The sequence below is a fragment of the Aegilops tauschii genome, chromosome 2 (assembly GCF_002575655.3).
Source record: "Aegilops tauschii subsp. strangulata cultivar AL8/78 chromosome 2, Aet v6.0, whole genome shotgun sequence".
NCBI classification, from domain to species: domain Eukaryota; kingdom Viridiplantae; phylum Streptophyta; class Magnoliopsida; order Poales; family Poaceae; genus Aegilops; species Aegilops tauschii.
In genome coordinates this window covers 359764040-359773851 of record NC_053036.3, presented here as the reverse complement: position 1 = coordinate 359773851, position 9812 = coordinate 359764040, and positions in this window count along the sequence as shown.

Here is a 9812-nt window from a genome sequence, read left to right as displayed (position 1 = left end):
CAAGTCCCACGCACCTACACAAACAAATAAGAACCTTGCAACCAACATGATAAAGGGGTTGTCAATCCCTTCACGGCAACTTGCAAAAGTGAGATCTGATAGAGATGATAAGATAATATTTTTGGTATTTTTATGATAAAGACTAAAAGTAAAGAAAGCAAAATAAACGGTAATAGAAATAGCTTGTTGACGGGAAATTAATATGATGGAAAATAGACGCGGGGGCCATAGGTTTCACTAGTGGCTTCTCTCAAGATAGCATAAGCATTACGGTGGGTGAACACATTACTGTCGAGCAATTGATAGAATTGAGCATAGTTATGAGAATATCTAGGTATGATCATGTATATAGGCATCACGTCCGTGACAAGTAGACCGACTCCCGCCTTCATCTACTACTATTACTCCACACATCGACCGCTATCCAGCATGCATCTAGAGTATTAAGTTCATAAGAACGGAGCAACGCTTTAATCAAGATGACATGATGTAGAGGGATAAACTCATGCAATATGATATAAACCCCATCTTTTTATCCTCGATGGCAACAATACAATACGTGTCGTTTCCCCTACTGTCACTGGGATCGAGCACCGCAAGATTGAACCCAAAGCTAAGCACTTCTCCCATTGCAAGAAAAATCAATCTAGTAGGCCAAACCAAACTGATAATTCGAAGGGACTTGCAAAGATAACCAATCATACATAAAAGAATTTAGAGGAGATTCAAATATTGTTCATAGATAATCTTGATCATGAACCCACAATTCATCGGATCTCGACAAACACACCGCAAAAGAAGATTACATCGAATAGATCTCCAAGAGAATCGAGGAGAACTTTGTATTGAGATCCAAAGAGAGAGAAGAAGCCATCTAGCTAATAACTATGGACCCGAAGGTCTGAGGTAAACTACTCACACATCATCGGAGAGGCTATGGTGTTGATGTAGAAGCCCTCCGTGATCGATGCCCCCTCCGGCGGAGCGCCGGAAAAGGCCCCAAGATGGGATCTCACGGGTACAGAAGATTGCGGCGGTGGAAATAGGGTTTTGGTTCCGTCTCTGATGTTTTCGGGGTACGTAGGTATATATAGGAGGAAGAAGTAGGTCGGTGGAGCTACGAGGGGCCCACGAGGGTGGAGGGCGCGCCCCCCTGCCTCGTGGCCTCCTTGTTGATTGCTTGACGTCCACTTCAAGTCCTCTGGATCACGTTTGTTCCAAAAATCACGTTACCGAAGGTTTCATTCCGTTTGGAGTCCGTTTGATATCCTTTTCCTTCGAAACACTGAAATAGGCAAAAAAACAGCAATTTGGGCTGGGCCTCCGGTTAATAGGTTAGTCCCAAAAATAATATAAAAGTGTATAATAAAGCCCATTGAACATCCAAAACAGAATATATAATAGCATGGAACAATCAAAAATTATAGATACGTTGGAGACGTATCATGGCACATCATCATTATCAAGCAAGGTACTAGCATCATCATAAGCATTTTCCATAGCAGAAGTAGCATCATCAATAAATTGCGATATATGAGAATTGATAGCATGTGGTGGTGTTGCAAGTTTACTTATAAATGATATCAGAGGCTATGGTGTTGATGTAGAAGGCCTTCGTGATCGATGCCCCCTGCTATGGTGTTGATGTAGAAGGCCTTCGTGATCGATGCCCCCACAAGTTTACTTATCAAGCATCCCCAAGCTTAATTCTTGCTCGTCCTCGAGTAGGTAAATGATAAAAACAAAATTTTTGATGTGGAATGCTACTTAGCATAATTTTCAATGTAATTCTCTCAATTGTGGCATGATATTCAGATCTGAAAGATTCAAGATAAAAGTTTAATATTGACATAAAAGTAATAATACTTCAAGCATACTAACTAAGCAATTATGTCTTCTCAAAATGACATGGCCAAAGAAAGTTCATCCCTACAAAATCATATAGTTTGGTCATGCTCCATTTTCGTCACACAAGAATGCTCTCATCATGCACAACCCCGATGACAAGCCAAGCAATTGTTTCATACATTAGTAATCTCAAACTTTTTCAACTTTCACGCAATATATGAGCGTGAGCCATGGATATAGCACTATGGGTGGAATAGAATATGATGATGGGGGTTATGTGGAGAAGACAAAAAAAGTCTCACATTGATGCAGCTAATCAACGGGCTAGGGAGATGCCCATCAATTGATGTCAATGCAAAGAGTAGGGATTGCCATGCAACGGATGCACTAGAGCTATAAATGTATGAAAGCTCAACAAAAGAAACTAAGTGGGTGTGCATCCAACTTGCTTTCTCACGAAGACCTAGGGCATTTGAGGAAGCCCATTGTTGGAATATATAAGCCAAGTTCTATAATGAAAAATTCCCACTAGTATATGAAAGTGACAAAACAAAAGACTCTCTATCATAAAGATCATGGTGCTACTTTGAAGCACAAGTGTGGAAAAAGGATAGTAGCATTGCCCCTTTTTATTTTCTTTTTTTGGGCATTTCCCCTTTTTTTATTTGGCCTTTTCTCTTTTTTGGGGGGACAATGCTCTATGAATGATGATCATCACACTTCTATTTATTTACAACTCAATGACTACAACTCGATACTAGAACAAAGTATGACTCTATATGAATGCCTCCGGCGGTGTACCGGGATGGGCAATGAATCAAGAGTGACATGTATGAAATAATATGCATGGTGGCTTTGCCACAAATACGATGTCAACTACATGATCATGCAAGGCAATATGACAATGATGAAGCGTGTCATGATAAACGGAACGGTGGAAAGTTGCATGGCAATATATCTCGGGATGGGTATGGACATGCCATAATAGGTAGGTATGGTGGTTGTTTTGAGGAAGATATAAGGAGGTTTATGTGTGATAGAGCGTATCGTATCACGGGGTTTGGATGCACCGGCGAAGTTTGCACCAACTCTCAAGGTGAGAAAGGGAAATGCACGGTACCAAAGAGGCTAGCAATGATGGAAGGGTGAGAGTGCGTATAATCCATGGACTCAACATTAGTCATAAAGAACTCACATACTTATTGCAAAAATCTACAGGTCATCAAAAACCAAGCACTACGCGCATGCTCCTAGGGGGATAGGTTGGTAGGAAAAGACCATCGCTCGTCCCCGACCGCCACTCATAAGGAGGACAATCAAAGAACACCTCATGTTTCAAATTTGTTACACAACGTTTACCATACGTGCATGCTACGGGACTTGCAAACTTCAACACAAGTATTTCTCAAATTCACAACTACTCAACTAGCACAACTTTAATATCACTACCTCCATATCTCAAAACAATCATCAAGCATCAAACTTCTCTTAGTATTCAACGCACTTATAAGAAAGTTTTTACTAATCTTGGATGCCTATCATATTAGGACTAATTTCACAATTTAAGCAAATTACCATGCTGTTTTGTAGGTCTCTCAAAATAATATAAGTGAAGCATGAGAGAACAATAATTTCTATAAAACAAAACCACCACCGTGCTCTAAAAGATATAAGTGAAGCACTAGAGCAAAAACTATATAGCTCAAAAGGTATAAGTGAAGCACATAGAGTATTCTAACAAATTCCGAATCATGTGTGTCTCTCTCAAAAGTGTGTACAGCAAGGATGATTGTGGTAAACTAAAAAGCAAAGACTCAAATCATACAAGACGCTCCAAGCAAAACACATATCATGTGGTGAATAAAAATATAGCATCAAGTAAAGTTACCGATGGACGAGAGGGGATGCCTTCTGGGGCATCCCCAAGCTTAGGCTTTTGGTTGTCCTTAAATTTTACCTTGGGGTGCCTTGGGCATCCCCAAGCTTAGGCTCTTGCCAATCCTTGTTACATAATCCATCAAATCTTTACCCAAAACTTGAAAACTTCACAACACAAAACTTAACAGAAAATCTCGTGAGCTCCGTTAGCGAAAGAAAACAAAACACCACTTCAAGGTACTGTAATGAACTCATTCTTTATTTATATTGGTGTTAAACCTACTTTATTCCAACTTCTCTATGGTTTATAAACTCTTTTACTAGCCATAGATTCATTAAAATAAGCAAACAACACACGAAAAACAGAATCTGTCAAAAACAGAACAGTGTGTAGTAATCTGTATCTAAGGCAAACTTCTGTAACTCATAAAAATCTACCAAAATAGGACAACCTATATAATTTGTTTATTTATCTACTGCAATTAGAATCAGTATTTTCTCGCATTCTGGTGATTTTAAACAATTGTTTTCGTGAACAGAAAGTTTATGGAATTTTTAGCAAGATCAAATAACTATCATCCAAGAAGATCCTATAGGTTTCACTTGGCACAAACACTAATTAAAACATAAAAACACATCTAACCAGAGGCTAGATCAAAGATTTATTACTAAGCAGAACAAAAAAGCAAGAAAATAAAATAAAATTGGGTTGCCTCCCAACAAGCGCTATCGTTTAACGCCCCTAGCCAGGCATAAAAGCAAGGATAGATCTAAGTATTGCCATCTTTGGTAGGCAATTCTTCAATAGAACACCTACAACCCTTAGTAATTTCTTTCCTTTTATTAATTATCAAACTCTTAGGCAAGAAATCAAGAAATTCATTTGTAGCAAACGGTTCCTTAATGATAGCAAAACAGTTGGGATGAACACTTATTGATTTGAGATCCGCATTTTCCTTACTAGAAGATTCACCCTTATTTTTATGAACATACATAAGCTTGGCAATTTTGGTAGGAGGGTTAGGAGTATTTTTTACGGAAGAAAAAGCGGACCCTAAGTTGGTAATAATACCCTCAAGCTTATCGATTCTAGTGGAATCTTGATCTATTCTTTCATTAACTATGGGTTCCTTTTCTTTAAAAAAATTCAAAGTAACTCCTACCTTAGATCCATATTGGGTAATTTGATTGTGGGTCTTTTTATCCAATTCTCAATCAATTCCGTAGTAGCAACTTTATTTTCAATAATTTCAAGCCTTCACATCACATGTTCAAACGTTAGCATAGTTCCATTAACCAAAAGAGGTGGTGAGCCAAACAAATCTATCATAGCATTATAAGAATCAAAAGTATGGCTACCCAAGAAATTCCCTCCGGTAATGGTATCAAGAATATATCTATACCAAGGAGTGGCACCTACATAAAAATGAACAAGAATGGAAGTAGATTGCTTCCTGGTAGATCTATTTTGAGCATTGCAAATTCTATACCAAGCATCTTTTAGATTTTCTCCCTCCCTTTGTTTAAAATTAAGAACTTCATTCTCGGGAGACAACGGAGTAGATAAGGGACTAGCCATAACGATGAGGCAAGCAAGAAGAAGGAGCGAACGGAAAAGGGAGGGCGAATAAAATGGCAAGGGTGAAGTGGGGGAGAGGAAAACGAGAGGCAAATGGCAAATAATGTAATGCGAGGGATAAGAGTTTGTGATGGGTACTTGGTATGTCTTGACTTGTGCGTAGACTCCCCGGCAACGGCGCCAGAAATCCTTCTTGCTACCTCTTGAGCACTGCGTTGGTTTTCCCTTGAAGAGGAAAGGGTGATGCAGTAAAGTAGCATTAGTATTTCCCTCAGTTTTTGAGAACCAAGGTATCAATCCAATAGGAGACCACACTCAAGTCTCACGCACCTACACAAACAAATAAGAACCTTGCAACCAACACGATAAAGGGGTTGTCAATCCCTTCACGGCCACTTGCAAAAGTGAGATCTGATAGAGATGATAAGATAATATTTTTGGTATTTTTATGATAAAGACTAAAAGTAAAGAAAGCAAAATAAACGGTAATAGAAATAGCTTGTTGACGGGAAATTAATATGATGGAAAATAGACCCGGGGGCCATAAGTTTCACTAGTGGCTTCTCTCAAGATAGCATAAGTATTACGGTGGGTGAACAAATTACTGTCGAGCAATTGATAGAATTGAGCATAGTTATGAGAATATCTAGGTATGATCATGTATATAGGCATCACGTCCGTGACAAGTAGACCGACTCCTGCCTGCATCTACTACTATTACCCCACACATCGACCGCTATCCAGCATGCATCTAGAGTATTAAGTTCACAAGAATGCTTTAAGCAAGATGCCATGATGTAGAGGGATAAACTCATGCAATATGATATAAACCCCATCTTTTTATCCTCGATGGCAACAATACAATACGTGTCGTTTCCCCTACTGTCACTGGGATCGAGCACCGCAAGATTGAACCCAAAGCTAAGCACTTCTCCCATTGCAAGAAAAATCAATCTAGTAGGCCAAACCAAACTGATAATTCGAAGAGACTTGCAAAGATAACCAATCATACATAAAAGAATTCAGTGGAGATTCAAATATTGTTCATAGATAATCTTGATCATAAACCCACAATTCATCGGATCTCGACAAACACACCGCAAAAGAAGATTACATCGAATAGATATCCAAGAGAATCGAGGAGAACTTTGTATTGAGATCCAAAGAGAGAGAAGAAGCCATCTAGCTAATAACTATGGACCCAAAGGTCTGAGGTAAACTACTCACACATCATCGGAGAGGCTATGGTGTTGATGTAGAAGCCCTCCGTGATTGATGCCCCCTCCGGCGGAGTGCCGGAAAAGGCCCCAAGATGGGATCTCACGGGTACAGAAGGTTGCGGCGGTGGAAATAGGGTTTTGGCTCCGTCTCTGATGTTTTCGGGGTACATAGGTATATATAGGAGGAAGAAGTAGGTCGGTGGAGCTACGAGGGGCCCACGAGGGTGGAGGGCGCGCCCCCCTGCCTCGTGGCCTCCTTGTTGATTGCTTGACGTCCACTTCAAGTCCTCTGGATCACGTTTGTTCCAAAAATCACGTTACCGAAGGTTTCATTCCGTTTGGAGTCCGTTTGATATCCTTTTCCTTCGAAACACTGAAATAGGCAAAAAAGGCAATTTGGGCTGGGCCTCCAGTTAATAGGTTAGTCCCAAAAATAATATAAAAGTGTATAATAAAGCCCATTGAACATCCAAAACAGAATATATAATAGCATGGAACAATCAAAAATTATAGATACGTTGGAGACGTATCATGGCACATCATCATTATCAAGCAAGGTACTAGCATCATCATAAGCATTTTCCATAGCAGAAGTAGCATCATCAATAAATTGCGATATATCTGAATTGATAGCATGTGGTGGTGTTGCAAGTTTACTTATAACAGAAGGTGAATCTAAAGCAGAACTGGATGGCAGTTCCTTACCTCCCCTCGTCTTTGAGGGAAATATCTTAGTCTTAGCGTCCTTCAGATTCTTCATAATGATACTATGATAATAATCCCAAGTGACTCAACAAATATAGCTATGCTCCCCGGCAATGGCGCCAGAAAAAGATCTTGATAACCCACAAGTATAGGGGATCGCAACAGTTTTCGAGGGTAGAGTATTCAACCCAAATTTATAGATTCGACACAAGGGGAGCCAAAGAATATTTGAAGGTATTAGCATCTGAGTTGTCATTTCAACCACACCTGGAGATTAATTATCTACAGCAAGTAATCAGTAGCACAGTAATATGGTAGTTTTGATAGTAGTGACAGCAGTAATGGTGACAGTAACAGTGATAGCAGTAATTTTGTAGGAAGTGTAACAGTAACAGCAGTAGTAGTAACTTAGCAGGAACAATATAGGATAAATTCGTAGGCATTGGATCTGGGACTTGTTGGATGATATTCATCATGTGACAGTTATAACCTAGGGCGATACGGCACTAGCTCCAGTTCGTCAATATAATGTAGGCATGTATTCCGTAAATAGTCATACGTGCTATATTAAAAGAACTTGCATGACATCTTTTGTCCTACCCTCCCGTGGCAGCGGGGTCCATACTGGAAACTAAGGGATATTAAGGCCTCCTTTGAATAGAGAACCGGAACAAAGCATTAACACATAGTGAATACATGAACTCCTCAAACTACGGTCATCGCCGGGAGTGGGCCCGGTTGCTGTCACTCCGGGGTTGCCAGATCATAACACGTAGTAGGTGACTATAACTTGCAAGACCGGATTTAGAACATGGATATAATGATGATAACATAAATGGTTCAGATCTGAGTTCATGGCACCCGGGCCCAAAGTGACAAGTATTAACCATAGCAAAGTTATAGCAACATCAATCTAGGAACATAGTGAATACTAGGGATCAAGCCCTAACAAAACTAACTCGATTACATGATGAATCTCATCCAACTCTTCACCGACCAGTGAGCCTACGATGGAATTACTCACTCCCGGTGGGGAGCATCATGGAATTGGCGATGGAGAAGGGTTGGTGATGACGAAGAACGAAGATCCCCCTCTCCGGAGCCCCAAACGGACTCCAGATCTGCCCTCCCGAGGAAGAACAGGGCTTGGCGGTGACTCCGTCTCGTGGATCGCGACAATTCTTTCTCCCTAATTTTTTTCTCCAAAAATAGGATTTTATAGCGTTGGAATCAGGGTCTGCGGGGCCACCAGGTGGGGACAACCCACCTGGGCGTGCCAGGAGAGGGGGGCGCGCCCTGGTGGGTTGTGCCCACCCAGGTGCCCCTCTCCGGGAGGTCTTGGCTCTAGAATTTCTTCTTATTGATATAAAAAATCCTCGCAAAGTTTCGGTCGATTCCGAGAACTTTTATTTCTGCACAAAAATAACACCATTTTAGTTCTGCTGAAAGCAGCGTCAGTCCGGGGTTAGTTTCATTCAAATCATGCAAATTAGGGTCCAAAACAAGAGGAAAAGCGTTAGGAAAAGTAGATACGTTGGAGACGTATCATACAACAACATAGTTTTGATCAAAGGTAGTACCGATTCATCTTCACGGATGTTCTCGGATGCGCTTTGTGCCAGATCTGCCCCATGCGGTACTACCGCCCGCTTGGAGTGGTACTACCACCCGTTGTGGGCCTCGTACGGTACTACTGCTCCCCTGGAGCAGTACTACCGCCCGTCGCACGAAAGTTAAAATTTACTTCCGCTCTAAGCTCGGTACTACCGTGCCAACCCGGCGCAGTACTGCCGCGGCTAGAGCAAATGCAAATAGTTACTGATACGTCTCCGTCATATCTACTTTTCCAAACTCTTTTGCCCTTGTTTTGGACTCTAACTTGCATGATTTGAATGGAACTAACCCGGACTGACGCTGTTTTCAAAAGAATTGCCATGGTGTTATTTTTGTGCAGAATAAAAAGTACTCTGAATGACCTGAAACTTCACGGAGATAAGTTTTGGAATTAATAAAAAATATTGGCAAAAGAATCAACAGAAGGGGGCCACACCCTGGCCACAAGGGTGGGGGCACGCCCACCCCCTGGGGCACGCCACCCGACCTTGTGGGCCCCCTGGACCTACACTGACCTCAACTCCAACTCCATATATTCTCTTTCAGGGAGAAAAAAATCAGAGAGAAGGATTCATCGCGTTTTATGATGCGAAGCCGCCGCCAAGCCTTGTTCTTCCTCGGGGGGCAGATCTAGAGTCCGTTCGGGGCTCCGGAGAGGGGAATCCGTCGCCATTGTCATCATCAACCATCCTCTATCACCAATTTCATGATGCTCACCGTCGTGCATGAGTAATCCCATCGTAGGCTTGCTGGACCGTGATGGGTTGGATGAGATTTATCATGTAATCGAGTTAGTTTTGTTAGGGTTTGATCCCTAGTATCCACTATGTTCTAAGATTGATGTTGCTATGACTTTGCTATGCTTAATGCTTGTCACTAGGGCCCGAGTGCCATGATTTCAGATCTGAACCTATTATGTTTTCATGAATATATTTGTGTTCTTGATCCTATCTTGCCAGTTATAGTCA